This window comes from Tachyglossus aculeatus, unplaced genomic scaffold (assembly GCF_015852505.1).
Source record: "Tachyglossus aculeatus isolate mTacAcu1 unplaced genomic scaffold, mTacAcu1.pri scaffold_129_arrow_ctg1, whole genome shotgun sequence".
Taxonomy (NCBI): domain Eukaryota; kingdom Metazoa; phylum Chordata; class Mammalia; order Monotremata; family Tachyglossidae; genus Tachyglossus; species Tachyglossus aculeatus.
Genome location: NW_024044857.1, coordinates 1,097,000 through 1,100,827, shown reverse-complemented (window position 1 = coordinate 1,100,827; position 3,828 = coordinate 1,097,000). Strand labels below are relative to the sequence as shown.

Genomic DNA, 3,828 nt, shown 5'->3' with positions numbered 1-3,828 from the left:
CATTAAATAGGGCACTCAAAGGGGCCCTGCCATCAAGCCAAATTCTGAAACCTGCCACCCACCACCTCCCTGAGCAGCAAAAATGGGCAGGGAAACTAGAGGCCTCCATTTGCTTCCTCCACCCCTCCTCTTCCCCATCCCAGACCACAGCAGTTTTCTGGGGTCCTGCTGCCTGCTGGGGAGGCGGGGGTGGGGTCTCCCTGGAGCCTGAAACCCTGGCTGCTGGGAAGGGTGTAGGTCTCTGTGAGTCTCAGGGCCACGGGGGTTCTATCTGAGAGGGGGAGAATTCAAGGGTGGGGCAAGGGCCCCCTACCCCAAGCGCTTAACAAATTCTTAAGCCTTAGTATAATCGAGCGATTCTACAGTCGATCGAGAGTACCTATTGAGAGCTTACTGTATGCAGAGCACTGCACTAAGCGCTTGGGAGAGGATGACAGACAATATAACAGACATAGTCTCTGCCCACAATGAGCTTACAGTCTAGAGTCTAATCCCGGGGGTGCCTGAAGCTCCACCTGCTTTTGTCGAGAAGCAGTATGGCCTAGTGGAGAGAGTCTGGGCCTGGGAGTCAGAAGGATCTGGGTTCTAATCACCACTCCACCACTTGTCTGCTGTGTGACCTCAGGTCCCTCATCTGGAAAATGGGTATTAAGACTATGAGCCCCACCCACGTGGGACAGGGACTGTGTCCAACCTGATTAGCTTGGATCTACCCCAGTGCCTGGCATAGTAAGTGCTTAACAAATAACACAATTATTATCATTATTATTCTCTTTAACAAATACCGATCAGTTGATCGCACTTGAGTGCGTACCGCTTGCAGAGACTAACAATAGAACCGAAACGTTCCATGCCCACAGCGAGCTTACAGTCTAGAGTCTAATAACCCAAGTTAGTGTACATGTTCTCCCTTCTACTTAGAATGTGAACCCCATGTGGGAAATGGACAGTGTCCAACTTGATTTGCTTGTATCCACCCCAGCGCTTAGAACAGTGCATGATACAAAGTAAGGGCTTAGTAAATAGTACAATTATTAATAATTATATTAATGATAATAATAATGGTATTTAAGCACTCACTGTGTGCTCCACACACTACTAAGCGCTGGGATAGATATAAACAAATCAGGTTGAACACAGACCCTGCCCCACATGGGGTTCCCAGTCTCAATCCCCATTTTATAGAGAAGGTAACTGAGGCCCAGAGAAGTCAAGTGACTTGCCTCAGGTCATACAGCAGACAAATGGTGGAGTAGCGATTAGAACCCAGATCCTTTCTGGCTCCCAGGTCCAAACTCTAGCTACTAGGCCACTAGACAGGTGACAAGTGGTGGAGCTGGCATTAGAACCCATGACCTTCTGACTTCCAGGACTGTGCTCTATACACTATGCCATGGTGCTTCTACTATCATCATTATTATTATTATTATTATCATTATTCCCTCTAATCTTTAAAATCCTTGTGGGCAGGAGTCGTGTCTGCCTACTCTGTAGTAGTTTACTCTCCCAAACTCTCTTCCTGTCACAAGGGTGCCAAGACAGGAGATGACTTTTCCTTAAGCCAATTATCTATCAATTAATCAGTGATATTTTTGTGTGCAGTGCACCATACTAAGCGCTTGGGAGAACCCAATACAACAGAGTCAGGAGACACAGTCCCAGCCCACAGTGAGCTCAGAGTCTAGAGGGGGGAGACAAACATGACAGAAAGAAATTACAGTAATTGATCCGGGGCTGAGAGGTGAATAAAGGGAGCAAATCCAAGTGTGAGGGTGATGCAGAAGGGAGTGGGAGAAGAGGAAATGAGGGTTTAGTCAGGGAAGGCCTCTTGGAGAGGTCGTGCATGTAGTAAGGCCGGGAGATAGACTAATTTGTAGGACTAAATCCTACCTGGGCTTTGTTGCCAAAGTGATTTTCAACTGAACAAGGGTGTTTTTGTGTCACGTTTAATGTAATGAATTATGTAAAATGACAGGGGAACTTTAGAATGTTGACCACCGAACCTTGCCTGCTGCGTGACCTCGGACAAGCCACTTAACTTTGCTGGGCCTCAATGTCCTCATCGGCAAAAAGGGGAGTAAATTCCTTTTCTCCCTCCCTCATGGACTGTGAGGCCCATGTGGGATGGGGACTGTGTCCGATCTGATGATGTTGTATGTACCCCAGTGCTTATTACACTCACTGCTTAGCATGTACTAAGCACTTAACAAAGTTAGCATTACTATTACTACTACTACCATTATGATTCTTAATAGTGTTATTATTAATAACAATAATGGTATTTGTTAAGCGCTCACTAGGTGCCAAGCACTGTTTTAAGTGCCGCAGTAGATACAAGTTAAGAAGCTTGGGCTCACTCTCTTAATCTCCATTTTCCAGATGAGAGAACTGAAGCCCAGAGAAGTAAAGAGACTTGCCCAAGGTCTCACAGCAGATACGTGGCAGAATCGGCATTAGAACCCAGGTCCTTCTGATTCCCTGGCCCAGGCTCTGTCTGTCTGGACCCCTGGAAGACCTTGGGGAGCTGGGGAGGGCAGAGGCTGGGGTGGGGGCAGGAAGGGGTCAGGGTGGGCTGCCCAGCCTGTGCCCGAACTGGTTGGCTCATGAGGAACCCACCTTTACCCCACCTGGAGCTTGGCCAGAGAGCTGGCAGGAAAGGGGAGCCAGTTAAAGCCAAGAGAGAAGGAGGAGGAGGAGGAGGAGGAGGAGGAAGTGAAGTCATTGGCCTGGAATGTGAAGAGAGCAGTTGTATTGGTAGGGAGGGCCCGTTATCCCCCCAAGTTAGAGCCCCTGACCAATGGAGATGTCACCAAAGGCGGCCCCCTCCCCATGGGAGAGAGAAAGAGAGAGAGGAGAGAGATAGACACAGAGAGAATGGAGAGACAGAAAGAAGAGTAAGAGAGAAAGACAGAGATATGGAGAGAAGAGAGGGAAACAGAGCCAGAGATAGACGGAGAGAGTGTTCCACAGGGTTGTGAGTCGGGGAGGCAGCGGGGCCCAGCCCCACTCATAGCAGAGGGAAAGAACTAGGGCAGGGCTCCAGGTACTCTCCCAAACCCCTAGTACAGTTGCTGTCTTGTGCTGTCGAGTCCTCTCTGACCCATAGCGACACCATGGATGCATCTCTCCCAGAACGTCCCACTTGCATCTGCCATCGTTCTGGTAGTGTATACAGATTGTTTTCTTGGTAAAAATCTGGAAGTGGTTTACCACTGCCACCTTTAGCACAGTAAATTTGAGTCTCCGTCCTCAACTTTCTCGCTTGCTGCTGGTGCCCAGCACAGGCGAGTTTTGACTTGTAACAGATTCCCTTCCACTCGCTAGCCATGGCCCAAGCTAGGAATGGAATGGGTAGGCCTCTGCTTGATCTCCCTCTGGTAATCGAGACTGGTAGAGTACTGGAAACTCTCCAGGCATGACCCTGCGAGGGGCCTTAGTACAGTGCTCTCCACATAATAAGTGCTCAATGATTGCCCGACAAGAGGAAATGGAAATTCCTCTTTGTTTAAGCCAAGCGGTTCTGGGCCGCTTGGCCCAACCCTGGTCTCAAACCCTGCCCTCTCCCTGACTTTCCCATCACTGTAGATGGCACTACCATCCTTCCCATCTCACCAGCCCTCAAACTTGGCGACATCCTCGACTCCGCTCTCTCGTTCAGCCCTCACATCCAGTCCGTCACCGAAACCTGCCGGTCTCACCTCCGCAACATCACCAAGTCCCGCCCTTTCCTCTCCATCCAAACCGCTACCCTGCCGGTTCAATCTCTCATTCTATCCCGACTGGATTATTGCATCGGCCTTCTCTCTGATCTCCCATCCTCCTGTCTCT

General features: G+C 49.6%; 1 non-coding gene across 1 annotated transcript; it reads right to left on the bottom strand.

Moving 5' to 3' along the window:
- Positions 1-3,294: 3,294 nt before the first annotated feature.
- Positions 3,295-3,431, bottom strand: LOC119922871. The gene has a single exon (XR_005448731.1). It is a non-coding gene; the product is annotated as a small nucleolar RNA SNORA7 (small nucleolar RNA).
- Between the last annotated feature and the right edge of the window lie 397 nt (positions 3,432-3,828).